We start from the raw sequence: 15,458 nt of genomic DNA on the forward strand, positions 1-15,458 counted from the left end.
TTTGTATGAACAAACACCTGGATGCACTGGAAAGCTCAAAGACCAAGCCTTGTCAAAAAACATATTAGTAACTTTATATATTCGGGTTGGGTGAAGCTTGAGGCTGGAAGTCAGTTAAACAAATGCTGGTTTGAATATTTAACAGGTCCCTGGTGTTCTTTTCTTTCTACTACTGGACCTGTCTAGATGATCACCCAGGTGCTTTCCTGCTATTTTTCCTGGCACAGCCTTCTGGGAGCAAGAATATACCATCTCACAGAGCATGCTTTAATTCTTTCTTTCTGCTTATCGTCTTGTTACTCCTCCTGATGAGGATTCTCTCTCTCAATCTCTCTGTCTCTCTCTCTGTCTCTCTCTCTTTGTGTGTGTGGGGGTGTGTGGATGTCTGTGTGTTTCTGTGTGTGTGTGCATGTATGGCTGGCTAGGTGAGTGTGAGTGCAAGTGGATGTTAATGGCATGTATATGTAATGTGTTTGCATTAATATAGTTGCACATATGTGTGGTTATATGTTTATGAATGAGAATGTCAAGACCACATATTAATGTTGGGTTTCTTTGATGAGTATGTACTTTATATACTAAAACAGTGTTTGGCTTGTGTAGCTAGTCAGCTTGTCCCTGGTATTCCCAGTCTCCAACTGTCCTTAGTATAGATGAGCAGACACACTCACTCAACATTGAGTACTGAAGATTTAAAGTTTGGTCCTCATATTTGTGTTGCAAGTGCTTTATTCACTCAACAAACTACCAGCCTCTATTATTTTTTAAAAATATCATTAAAAATTGGCTTTTATGTCCTATATTTCTTTTTTAGAATGTTTATTTGTGGCATACAAAATAGCTTTTGACTTTTAAATGTAGATTTTGCATCATTCCACTTTGCTGAAAATGTTTATACATGAGTGTTCTGCTGAAGAGTTTTAAGCACAGGATTATGTTCTGCAAATAGAGATTATTTAAACTCTTCCTATCTTACTTGTATTCCTGATGGCATGTAAACTAGTATAGGACTGTGTAAATCACTACATAAGTTTTCAAACATAGACTTATTATATGGCCTAGCTATCATGCTCCTGGACAAATACTTAGAAAACCAAAGTCCTAATACTGACATATATGGAATCTATCTTTATAGCTACGATATTCACATTAGCTAAGAAATGGAATGATTTTTTCCCTTATAAGCTTAAGAGAAAAAAATATATATATAAGTATATACATATATCTGATGGTATTTTAGTCAACAAATAATGTAGCTGAAATCATGGCATTTGGAGACAAATGGATGGAAGGAGAGATTGTTATGTTAGGTGAAGTAATGCAGATTTAGAAATAGGGAATTAACATAGGATTTCTTTCATGTGTGTTTGCGATAATTTTTTTATATTTTCATAAAACTGTGTGGTTGAGTGGGGGGTAGTACATTAAACTAGAAAATTAAGCATAAGAAAAGAAATATTGAGAAGAAAATAGAAAAGCAAAATAAAATAAATATCACATAAAATCATAAATGATTGTTTAGTAACTTCTGTATTATTACTGTGATAAACCACAATTACAACGGCAACTGTTAAAAGGACAGATTTTTTGGCCTATAATTTCAGAAAAATAGGATTTCATCATGATGTCATAACTCAGCCCAGGTGCATAGCTGGTGTCCCAGAACTCCTCCCACATCCAGAAACACGGTGACTCCCAGGAGGTTGTCATAACTAGGCTCACTGGTTAGACAACCCCTGCCCCAATACATGGCCTTAGAGGGATCTCCAGGGACCCAGTGGATGCAGACCCTATCTGTCTTGCCCTGCTAAAGACACATCTTCCTACTGCCCTACTCTAAGTGGGGCAGAGCCAGTGCTCCAGACCACCTCCCACACCCAGAGACAGCTTGATTCCTAGAAGATCCATTACAACCAGGCACACAGGCTCACAGAAAGGACAGGATCCAGTTACAGAGAGTAAGGCCAGTTAAAACCTAAGATAACCCGATGGTGAGAGGCAAGCCCAGGAAATAAACAAGAGAAAACAATGCCAATTGGCATGATTACAACCAAGTTCTCTAACCACAGCAAGCCCTGGATACTCTTAACCCACCTGAAAATCAAGACTACAACCTAAAATCTTATTGAATTAAGATGATAGAAGACTATAAGGAAGAAATAAATAACTCTCTTAAAGAAATACAAGATAACACAGGTAAACTGGTAGAAACCATTAAAGAAGACCCACCCCCTAAAGAAATAAAAGCCAAACACAATCAAAATGATCCAGGACCTTTTTTTGGTTATTTGAGACAGGGTTTCTCTGTGTAGCCCTGGCTGTCCTGGAACTCACTCTGTAGACCATGCTGGCCTCGAACTCAGAAATCTGCTTGCCTCTGCCTCCCAAGTGCTGGGATTAAAGCCGTGCACCACTACCACCTGGCAAGATATTTTATAATAAAAATAATATTAAAAATATTTTATAATGTAAAGAACACATTTTCACTAATCTAGGCTAAAGAGAATAATAGAAGGAAATTTGCAACACAAAGACAAAAACCAAGAAATTAATCACAACTCACAAAAAATCATATATTCTCTAATGGAGCAGTCTGAGCAATGTCCTCTCAGTCTGCATTTCCTTACAGCTCTAGAGCAAAAAGAAGAAATGACACCCAAAAGAAGTGGTGGCAGGAAATGATAAAACTCTCAGTAGAAATCAACAAATAGAAAAAGAACAATAGAAAAAATTCCATGAAACAAAGTATTGGTTCTTTTACTAGATTGCAAAGATCAACAAACCCTTAACCAGTTACCTAAAATGCAAAGAGAGAATATCCCAATTAGCAAAATCATAAATCAAGAGGGAGACTCATCCAGAGACACCTGATAGGTGGAAAAGATTTCCAAAATGCTTCATCATACCAGGACTCTTACTCAACCATGATAATTGCTGCTGCCTTCATAATAGCCAGCAACTGGAAACAACCTATATCTCCATAAGATATATAATTGATGAAGAATATGTGGTATATTTATACAGTGGAATATTACTCAGCTGTTATGAAAAATTAACATCATCATAAATTTTCTGACAAATGGATGGAAATAGAAAAAAATCATCCTGAGTAAAATAACACAGTCCCAGGTAGATATATTTGGTATTTATTGATTTAAATGTTGATATTAACTGGGCTGGATTTTTTTTGGTCAACTTGACACGTGGTACAATCATCCAAGAGCAGAGAAGCTCAATTGAGAAAATGCTTCCTTAAAATCGGGCTGTGCAGGCAAGATTGAAGGGCATTTTCTTAATTAAAGATTGATGGGAGGAATCCTGATCATTGTTGGTACTACCATCACAGGATTTGTGGCTCGGAGTTTTCTATGAGAAAGCAAACTGAGCAAATCATGTGGAACTAGCCACTATGCAGTACCCACCCCTGTTCTCTGCAACAGCTTCTGCCTCCAGGTTTTTGCACCATTTCAGTTTCTATTCTGTCTGCCTTCAATGATGACAAGCAATAAAGAAGTGTAAGCTAAGTAAGTTCTATTCTTCCCAACTTGCTTTTTGGTCATAGTGTTTTGTAACAATAGAAACACTAAGACTTTCGATACTATATAAGTGATGTGTAGTCTACAGTCTGTAGGTTCACTGAATTCAGGTATATAAGAAGGGACTGGGGTGGTTACATGGATGCCAATGGTATGGGGAAATAGAGTAGAATGTATTGGTACACTGGGATGGACAAAAATGAGAAGCTCGGGTGGCATGGGTAAGGAGATTGCATTGAGGGAGAGAGTACAGGGAGAGATAGTTGGAATTGAGAAGCATTTGATGCATGATATGAAAACCTAGAGCAGTGACCATTTTCTAAAATATGTAAAGGTGAGCCTAAAGCCTCATCTCCTATTAAGGAAGGAGACTGAGTGCCAATTGGCCATCTCATGTTACCAAACAATGCTAACAGTACAAGTACTAATTTCTACTCGATTGAATTTTTTGCCAAACCCTGTGTGGAGTTGTGTAGGATGACTTTAGAAACTGTGAGAAACAGATTCTTTTCATGTCAGCCTTCTCCTCGTGGCATCTTCTCTACACTATATAATAGTAATATTTCTTTAAATACCAGAAGTAGGATAATATTTCAATTCCTCTTTTAATGATTTGTTTGTTTCCTATAGTTGAATACATTGTCACTGTCTTCAAACACATCTGAAGAGGACATCAGATCACATCACAGATGGTTGTGACCCACTGTGTGATTGCTGGGAATGGAACTGTGTCCATCTGGAAGAGCAGTCAGTGCTCTGAAGGGCTGAGCCATCTCTCCAGCCCTTATTCCTATTCTTAAATATTATATTAGGAGGGACATTCATATATAAAAGTTGAAAATGTCTTTCATGACATTACAGTGATTTACTAGCCTATGCAAGTGACTAGGTTCAATACCCAGAAAAACACACATCCACATCCACATACATCCACACAGACACAAACACACACACACACACACACACACACACACACACACACCAAATATGCAACATGCATACAGGCACACACAGTTCTTATTCATCAAAACAGTTTCAGTCCTTACATGTATTTTCCATTGTTGTCTGAACCAAACAATCTTGGTTGGGAAGGTGAAAACATAAACATAAACAAATGTCAAGACAAGCAGGAGTTGTGTCCCCTGCAGTGCAGGGAATTTTCCTCATATAAAGGTAGTCAATGATTCCACATTAGACAGGAATTTCAGAAATAGTCACCATGAAGCAACATCACTGAGTCTATTAAGTAGTAAGACAAAGAGTCATGTAGAAAAAGGACACAAGACACTATGCAAGTAAGCACAAGAATTGGGTGGGCATATGCTTTTCAAGAGGATGTACCCCGTAGGTGGCATTGAGATGCTTATACTTATGAGCCTGTGGAATTTGGAGTCATATGTCTCAATGCATATAATATCAAACAAGGTTAAAAGCAAAGTTTAAAATGTACCTGGGGATTTAAAATGAAGTGAAACAGCATGAGCTGGCTTTTAGGATAGCCTTTCTGTGAAGCAACATGTAAGGGGCTTTTTCAGTATGTAGTTTGCAGATGTAGGAAGGAGAAGGGGGTGCTAATATAGTAAACCTGAAGACTATAAACAGTCTGGCCCAAATAAGATTTGTTGTTTATTACTTAAAATGTCCTTGGGGAAACTGTGCTTCATTATCTATGCAGACTACTTTGATTTAACCAGCTGTGTTTCTAGACTCAGCAAGAAAGGCTCTCTAGATCTAAGGGTTAGGAGATACCTTCTTATCTTGCTTGGCTTCACTGTTACCTGACTTTTCCTTGGCTTCTTTCCTCCTACAGAAATATCCAACTGTAGAAGAGGGATGTCCTTTAGTCAGGAAAGCTAGGTAATATGGTGGTTTATTAATAACATGTGTAACCTATCTACCCACAGACAGTGTATCCAGTCACTTTAAAGCTACTTATGGAAATGCACTCCTTCCATTAGTCCTTCCATTCCTTATTGTTTCCTCATTCTCTTGGGTGCCTGTGAAGACCATGGAATGAAGACTTCCCAACCTGCTTCTTCTGCATTATCTCCAATGCAGTCCTTTGAATTGGCAGCAAGCTCCTATTTACCAGTTAGACCAGCAGTGGCTCCACAGGAGGGAGAAGTTGATGGTCCCTATAGAATCCCATTCAGCCCCATATCTTCCAGAGCAGAAAATGTTAACACTGAAGCACTTGGGGTCAGACCTGAGCTAACAGTCTCATTGAGCCCAAGACCCCAGAAGCAATGAACAAGAGACCTACAACACCCCCATCCCAATACTGTCTTCATGCAACCAGCAATGACAGGAGAAGGCAAATGTGCACAGGCCTAGCATATGCAATGCAAACATGAGATCATGTTCTAAATAGATGATATAGTCCTAAACCAAGCCATCCAGAACATAGGACCACCAAATTCTGGTCACAGAACATTTACCTGGGTTTTGTTTTCTAAACCAGTGTTGTCTACCTAGTTTCTCTATGTACAAGCCAGGTCTGAATAAGTGCATCAGAATGAATGTCACAATTAGGTCTGCAGAAATAAAACATATTTTACCTGAGGCTACCTCAAGATTCATTTTATCTCCCCACTTTGTTTTATCTCCCCCCCTTTGTGTTATGACTCATAGCATTTAGATTTACTCTAGGTCTCTGGGCTATCCAGTCTCTGGTCTTGATCACCAAAGCAGTGTCAGGGGTAGGTCCCCTGTAGTGGGTTGGGCCTTAAGTCAATTCAGATGTAGGTTGTTTACTCCCACAGGATTATGCCACAGATGATCTAGCATATTTTGCATTTGGGACCACCATGTAGATCCAGATATTTGTGGCTGGACTGATGTTTGCATTTCTCTTTTGGTGGCTTGCAGAGTACTTTCCTGTACCAAAGACACCAGAATGTAGGGGTGAAAGATCTGTGTAGGTAGACACCAGCTCTACACCTCTCCATGTTCAATGAGATGTGTGTGTGTGTGTGTGTGTGTGTGTGTGTGTGTGTGTGTGTGTGTGTGTTTCTTTAAGAATTGAAGGTTCCTCTCACTTTGCAGAGAGCAAACTATGTATGGTCTCAGCAATTCCTGGGGTGCTATGTGACGCTCTCAACTGGATTTTATTATCCCTGCATGGGGACCTGAGAAGGCCAATTTAGACTCCAACTTTCTCCTTATTTGGATACTACACTTGCATGGACTTCATATATTTTACAATGTTTCTACTGCAGTAATCTCCTTACCACCTCCCAACTACCCATTAGTGTTGTTTCTACCACATTCTCTTCATCAATGTCATCACCCCTCTCCCAATGCATGTAATCCTCCTATTCTTGCACCCTCCCCATTCATCCACATTATCTACTCTATTCTCTCCTCCCAGAGAGATTTTTGTGTCCACCTTGTACTTCTTCTATACAGAACCTCTCTGGGTCGATGAACTGTAGCTTGGTTATTATTATTTATTTAACTGATGATAACCACATGTAAGCAAATACATCTCATATTTTTCTTTCTGCATCTGAGTTACCTCACTCAAGAAGAGTGTACTCTTCCATCCAGCTGCATGCAAATTTCATGATTTTTTTCTGAGTAATACTCTTTCAGAGACCATTATGACATTCTTGTTCTGCTCCAACACTTGTTGGAGCAGAGTGTATCAGTGGGAACAACACTTGGCCTTGTGATTTTCATAATAATAATGTTTGCCTATCTTAAGTCCAAGTTACTTTTCCACAGTAGCTGGCCTGCCTGTCCTTTGAGGCCAGACACTGCAGTCTCTGACTTTTAGCACCTCATGATAAAACATGGGGGGATTAAGTAAAGGACTAATTGTCAGGGTTTTTTCTTCTTTCCCAGAATAGTTGCCTCTAGCTTGTCAGGCAGGAGAGAGGTTTAGAGCAAGAGACTTGTGTTGAACCAGAAGAGAGTCACTCACAAAAGAAAAACCTTTAACACAAATATACGTGAATACATAAATTCATACACAAAATCATGTATACACATCGATACATCTTCATTCATTCCTGCTGAACACAGTTGCATACTTATATCATAATTACATACTTTTACACACACATCCATACTTACATATGCATACAGGTCAAAAGTCCAAGTATGAGTGCAGAGAGAATTCACACACTCTGTTTAAAAGATGAGCTAACATCTTCATTTCATAGAGAATGAAAACCCTTTTATTGCTAAATGAATTAAACCAAGTCTGTAAGAAAGAGATAAGCTTTGTCCTCTTTAGTAAGACCAAGCCTGCCTTGCTGTTAAGAAAAGACGTGTTCTGTCTCATGGCAAGGAGAAGCCTGCCTGCTCCTTTTTCTCTCTCTGCAGCCTCTTCTTTGTCCCTCTTTCTGTCTGCATTCTGGGTATTACTCTCTTAATTCCCAACTTCCCTCTCAATCTGTAAGTAACTCCACTCTGCTGTCTTTCTCCTTCCTCCTCCTAATTTTGCTGTCTCCTCCTGCTCTGATGTAACAATGCCATACAAGGTAATGGTCCTAGTTTTTGGTAACTTTTCTAGGGAATACATCACATGGTTTTTACACGCATCCATTTTTCTTTTTCACAAAAGTTTGCTAAAATTTCAAACACAAATTCACTTCATAAATTGAATAAGAATTTTGCATCAGTGATGTTTGCATATGTATCCAATAAGACTAGACATTCATTATCTGCCACTAGCTCTACAGGCTGGTGCAGAGTTAAAGAGCATAACTGAATTATCATTGAAGTTTTGATACATAAACACAGCCATTATTATACCCTCAGTCCTTGCACCTACAATAAATCTTTGCTTCTATTTTATAACCTTTAGTCAATTGGTTTACAACTTGTTGGAATTTGTTTGAAATTATAAATAACTGCTATCTATCTCTGAATCAACTACATTTTGACAGGTGGAGACAGACAGAGTTCTTATTGCAATTTCAATAACAGAAAGGATTTTAATATCCTATTATATTAAAATTATATTATATAATATATTATATATTATAAAGTCACTATTATAAAGTCAAATGGACTGCTCCACGTTATCTGAATATATTATACTATAGCTTTCAGGTTTGTATTGTGTGGGACCTTTGACTATGTGAATAGCTGGGTCTCATTCTTGTGCCTACTCTTGGGCTCTTTTCTTCTGTTGTCTTGTTCACGTTCTATGTGATAGTTGTGTTTTATCTTATTCTATGTTATTTTATTATTTTTTTCATTTAATCTCTTAGAAGCCTGTGCTTTTGTAATGAGAGACAGAAACACAGGTCATCCAGATGAAAGGGGATGTGGACTGGATCTGGGAGGAGTACAGGGAGTAGAAGCTATCATTATCATATTTTAGGAGAAAACCATGAATTTGTTACAAATAAAAGTGGAAACTTTAAGGAAAACCCCCAGAGTGAAACATAATGCAAAAGGATCATGAACACAGAGATATACTAACACACATCTTCTTAGCACTGGGTCTTTTGAGTATCAGCAGTTATTCACCACTGCCTAAGCACTCCGTCCCCATTGGCAATGGAATGCTACTGCTTATCCCTTCCCCACACTTGACCTTGGGTCCCCTCTCTCCTTTCCTCTCCTTTTGCTTCTGTCTTCACTTTTATTACTTGCTCTCACTCTCTCTTGCTACCTCCTCTTTTCTGCCAGTACTTCTTGTCTTTTTGAAGTTATAGCCTTATTTTGATTGCATTTTTGAAGTATTCCTATAGTCAGTGAAGTAGAGCAATGTCCATAATCTTAGAAACAGTCTTATATACTCTGCCATCTTTATAGAATTCAATGAAAACGAAGGCACATAAAACCCAAACATATGGAACACAGAGAAAGCAGTATTAAGAGGAAAATTCATAGCACTAAAGTGCCTTCATAAAGAAATTGGAGAGATCCCACATGAGCAACTTAAAAGCAGACCTGAAAGCTCTACAACAAAAAGAAGCAAACATCCAGGAGGAGTAGACTGAAGGAAATGATCAAACTCAGGGCAGAAATCAACCAGTTAGAAACAGAGAAAAATACAAAGGTTCATTAAGACCAACAGCTTGTTCTTGAAAAAAATCAACAAGATAGAGCCTTAGCCACATTAACTAAAGGGCACAGAGACAATATCCAAATTAACAAAATGACAAATGAAATGGGAGACAGGACAACAGAAAACCAGGAAATTCATAAAAATCATCAGGACCTACTACAAAACCTATACTCTACAAAAGTGGAAAATCTGGATGAAATGCGTGACTTTCTAGACAGATATCACATACCAAAGTTAAATCAATATCAGATAAACTATCTAAGCAGTTCCATAAACCCTAAGTAAATAGGTATAATCATCAACCGCCCCCCCACACACACACCCAGAGTCAAATGGTTTTAATGAAGAATTCTACCAGACTGTCAAAGAAGAGCTAATCCCAATACAGAATATCCTGAGGTAACTCAGACCCAAAAGGACATGCATAGTATGTGCTCAGTGTTAAGTGTATATTACCCCAAAAGTACTGAATACCTAGGATACAGCCTACAGACCATAGTAACATGCAGAAAGGCCAAGTGAAGAGCCTTTGATGCCACTTAGAAGTGGGAAGAATATAATCATGGGAGGCAGAGGGAGGGAGGAATCTGCTCGGGATTGGGGAGGGAGAAGGGAAAAGAGGAACAGGATGAGATATGGGTGGGGAGTGGGGACAGGAGAGAAGCCCAGAGGGCCAGGAGTATGACTGGAAATATGCAGCCTCTGGGAGTGAAAAGTAGGGGGTCCTTCTAGATAGTACCTGTGGCCCTTGAGGGAAGAGGCTCTCTGGACTCATTGGAGGTGACCTTAGTCAAAATGCCCAACAGTGGGGAGAGGGAACTCAAAGATTCCACCTCCTGTAGATAGACTGGATCACTAACCCACAGTCAGAATTTCTGACTCATATTTGTTCCTGTCTGGATGAACAGAAGAGACAAAAATGGAGAAGAGATTGAAGGAAAGGGGTCTCATTGTCCAGACCAACTTGGTATCCATCTTATGGGGTACCCAAGGCCTGACACTATTACTGATGCTATTTTGTGCTGACACATGGGAGCCTAGCATGACTGTCCTCTGAGAGTCTTTACCAGAAGCTGACTGAGACAGAGGCAGATACATACACCCAACAATTGACCTGAAGTCATTGAGGACCCCTATGGTTGAATTGGTTGAATTAGGAAAAGGACTGAAGAAGATGAAAGGGAGAGTGACCCCATAGGAAGACCAGCAGACTCAAACAACATAGACCCCAGGGAGCTCCCAGAGACTGAGACACAAACCAGGCAGCATACAGGGCCAATCCAAGGCACCTCACAGGTATATTGCAGAGATCTGCCTGGTCTGGACTCAGGGGAGAAGATGTACCTAACCTTCAAGAGACTTGAGGCCCTAATTAAGGAGGAGGCAGGAGGGGAGCACATTCTCAGAGGCAAGAGGGAGAAGGAATGGGATGAGGAACTATGAGACAAGGACCGAGGGAAAACAATGATTGGAATGTAAACAAAGAAAATAACTTAAAAATAAAGTAAATTTAAAAAGAAAGAAGAGAAATGACTGAATTTCTCTTGTTGTAGACAGCAACATTGGAGAACAAGGAACCTTCAATGTTGGGTTGGATGTATCTGATCATGGTCAATGCAGGGGCTGCACATTCCATAAACAGAACAGCAGGGCATTTGTGGCTATGAGAGCTGTCAAATAAAATATGTTAAATATTAAAATATAATTTGGAGGTACACAGTTATCAAATAAAGTATATATCATGACACAGGAAAAAAAACCCACTCTCTATCACGTGATGCTACATGAATATTTCACAGAAAAACAGCAAGGAAACCAAAATTGGAGAACTGGAGAAGGTGAAATCTATAAAATATAAAAGTTTCCATTGGTTAAAAAATGAGAAGCTTTCAGTCCATGACTAGGGGAAAAATTTGAACAGTTCATATCCAGTAGCAACTTTTCTGGAACTTGCCAAAAGCTTCCAAAAGTCAAGCAGTAAACAGAAATTGAAAAATGTGAAAGGTTGCACATGGGCTGTTGTGTGAACTGGGACATTGAGTAAGATTGCTCATTTTATAAGGGATTTGTTAGCAACACTAACAAGTCAGGTATGCAGACAGCAGCATGGCTGGGGCTTCTGAGGAGAACCAGGGTCACTTGGTAGAGTTGGTACCTCAAAAATCGACAACTTAAAATTTCTGGTTAATCCAAAGCCCATAGGTTTTCCACAATTAAAACCCCATCACCACGAAGCTGAGGTAGGAGGATCATTTAGAGTTCTAAGCCAGGCTAGGACACCATGATACTGTCTCAAAACAAAGCAAACCTGGAGGTTTAAAAAACAAACAAACAAACAAAAACAAAAAACAAAACCCAACACCACCAAAAATTAGTAAAGAAAGGAAAAGAAAGTATTCTAGCCAACTGCATATGTAAATAATCATCTGAGACATCTATACAGGACCATCATAGACTATTGTTTAGAATTTTCCACCTAATGTCCCACCTCTCATACCGGTTTCACTAGGGGAATACTGGGACCTCAGTGTACACACTCTGTTCTCTCCTATCTCCCCCTCCTCACTTCCCCTCCCCGGAAATGGCACCTGTGCATCATGGTACAGAACAGCACCCTCTGAGAGGCAGACTGCCCTATGTCTCTCTCTTTCTGGAGGGGACTCACTAGCCACAAATCCCAAGGTGGAAGTGAGCCAACTCGGGTCTGGGATCCCTGCACCTGTCTTCCCACCCTCAGGGACATTGAAGTTTTCATCTCTGGGAACCCAAAATCTTGGTAAGAGAGAATGCTTCTCTCACTGCATCAACTAGGTCTCCATTGAAGAAGGTCTCCAAAAGACCCCAGGTTACTATGACAACCATAAGGCTCCTCTCTCTGCTCAGTACCTAGGAATGCTCCACCCAGCCCTCGCTTTCTTTTTCTTAAAGCAGAACTCATTCACCCTTGTTATCTATCTATGACCTAAGAAAGCACATCCTCTAGGCAACTGCCACCAGCATGAAAGCAGAGCTTTGGTCAAGCTGTGACCAAAACCTATTCCTGGAGGCTTGAGCACGCTGTACTGCCCAGGCTATGGAAGTCTCTGTGGAAATGTCATCAGGGTTCTAGAGGAACACTGTTGTCATGGTCATCGATGAGCTTTTTTATTATAGTCTCAGGTTTATGGAGGTCTCCATGGAAATGGTCCAGGCTGTGACACCCTATGTTAAAAAAAAGTCCCTGACAAGAAAAATGTAGAAGTATGGAGATACCGGGAATCAAACCCAGGACCCTATGCATGCAAAGGAAGTGCTCTACCACTGAGCTACAGCTCCACACATGCATACCACTCATCAAAGCCTATATCAAGCCACAGTCCCGGAAGCTGCCTTCCTTTAGCTTCAAGGGATCTGCATCATTTCTTTCGGAATCATTCATGATTTCTTGTTTACTACTTTTATGGGATTTTTAACTTTTGCTTATAGGACACAACAATCTCTATTCAATGAAACAAAATAATATGAATAGTAACAAATTTTATCTTCTTTCAAACATGGCACACCCACAATAACTTGACTATGATGACAAAGTAATTACAATGTCTTTCTGCAGGGTTAGTAACATCACACCATTTTGAAGCAGGGGTTCTGAAGATGGCATTGTGTTGATGGGTACAGAGAGGCCACCTGGGGCTACATTTAGCCTTATGTCCCTCCCTTCAGGGGAGCCTACCAGGAGCCCTCTGAGTCCTGGGCCCCATGGCTGCTCAAATGTAGGTTTGAACTACTTCTTCAGCAAAAACATACATTTAGAAAGGTACAGAAGAAGGTTGTACCTTGAAGATCAGACACAGCGTTACAGAGACAATCACACAGAATTGTCTAGATCCCGCCCCTTGAGGAAACAGTTTTCATCCTTCCCCTTAGATTATGTGATCTCCTGTGAAGCCCCTTTTCTTCACTTCTGGGCACGCAGGCTCTGCATTGGGATCAGCTGCAATTTGACAGTTTCAATCACTGATTTCCAGGGTGCAGAGTTACGTTGATGACATGAAAGCTATCTGGTTGGATGGCATCTGGCCACCACAGGAAGTAGATCTCAGAACCGAGATTAACAAATGGTGCAATAGCCTAGGTGATATGCAGAGGACCTTCACAGCCATCATAACCACAAACGCCCTCCTAGTCTGTTTTATGGAGGGTGCAGTCCCTGCATTCACCATAATCAGATACTTTACATCCAACCCAACCTGGAAGGTTCCTTGTTCTCCAATGTTGCTGTCTATGTTCAGTCATTTTTTTCTACTTTCTTTTAAAATTTATTTTATTTCTAACTTTTTTGTTTATTTACATTCCAAACATTGTCTGCCCTCGGTCCTTGTCTCATAGTTCCTCATCCCATTCCTTCTCCCTCTTGCTGGTGTGTGTGTGTGTGTGTGTGTGTGTCCATGTGTGTGTGTCTGTGTGTGTGTTTCTATGTTTGTGTGTATTTGAGTGTGTGTGTGTGTGTGTGTGTGTGTGTGTGTGTGTGCAGGTCATGAATCTAGAAAGTGGACAAACAGTAGTAGACAAGATGTGAGGAGGTTGGACAGAGAGAGCACAATGAAATATGTGACATGAAAGGAGAACGTAAATCTACTTGTGAAAAAACACATAGTAGAAAAACAGATATGCTGAAAATTTTGTAGTAAATCAAGACACCAGAAAATAGAAACAAAGGAAAACATCTTGAAACCATTGAAAGTTGTACCCTGTTTCTGTTAGAAATCACACACACACACACAAACACACACACACACACACACACACACACACACACACACACAATTTATTTCAAGAAGTCACATAGTCCAGAGAATGTGGCACAGCAGATGTTGGAATAAACCAGCTGTCCACCTTGAATTTCTACGTGTAGATAAATTATTCTTTAGGACTTTAAGGGGATTAACACACAAAATACAAAGAAAAACTGGTTTGTTAACATGACACATACTTTTCATCAGGACAAAAGGAAGTTCTTAAAAGAGAGACAAGTATATAGAGGGTAAAGAGAAACACTTGGAAGACAGTACAACATAAAGACTGAAGAAAATGCATTAAAATGTACAAATTTTATTTGCTCTTTATATCAATCTGTGTGTCAGGTGGCACAAGAATGTATATGCTGTAGTGTAGTGTGGTGTAGTGTGGTGTTCTATAGTGTGATGTGGTGTGATGTAGTGTGCTGCTCTGGTGTGTTGTGGTGTATTCTGGTGCGCTATGGTGTGTGGTGATGTGCTATAGTGTGGTGTGATTAGATGTGGTGTTGTGGTATGATGTAATGTTGTTCTCTAAAGATACAGGTTATATGAATTGGAGACTTTACTATTACATTGGTTGTTGGGACTGGTTCTAATGCTTGATTCAACTGGGAAATGTGTGTCCAAAACTTAAAGGTCTTTGTTCCCAATGGGATTTTGATTGATCAATAAAGATGCCAGTGGCCAATGACTGTGTAAAGAGAGATGGGTCAGGACCACAGAGTTGCAAATGCTAGGAATCAGGAGGGAGAAGAAAGGAACCACCAGGACATGGGAGAGAAAGATGGATGGACATAAGAGGTTCAGTAGATAAGGCCAAAGAGCCATGTGAAATTTCTGATAAGTGGCCACTGGCCACTTCCTTGATTGGACATGGGGTAGCAGAGGTAGATTTAGGAGTGCCTTTAGAAATTGCCTTTGAGGTAGCCAAGGCAATTACAGTTTAACTGGTGCATGCCTGTGGGGGGTGGGAAGTGTGTGTGTGTGTGTGTGTGTGTGTGTGTGTGTGTGTGTTCCATATGAAGATCCCAAAGATTTCCTAGGCAAGTAGTTGGAAGTGCTTCCCATGTGGAGAATAAAGGGGTGTATTAGGAACTCAACACTACATGGGAAGAT

At 39.9% G+C, this 15,458-nt stretch overlaps 1 pseudogene; it reads left to right on the forward strand.

Annotated features, from left to right (window-relative positions):
• The first annotated feature begins 12,688 nt into the window (after positions 1–12,688).
• Positions 12,689–13,932, forward strand: LOC117695958 (presenilin-associated rhomboid-like protein, mitochondrial pseudogene; annotated as a pseudogene).
• Positions 13,933–15,458: the final 1,526 nt, after the last annotated feature.

Source organism: Arvicanthis niloticus (genome assembly GCF_011762505.2).
Source record: "Arvicanthis niloticus isolate mArvNil1 chromosome Y unlocalized genomic scaffold, mArvNil1.pat.X SUPER_Y_unloc_1, whole genome shotgun sequence".
Lineage (NCBI taxonomy): Eukaryota > Metazoa > Chordata > Mammalia > Rodentia > Muridae > Arvicanthis > Arvicanthis niloticus.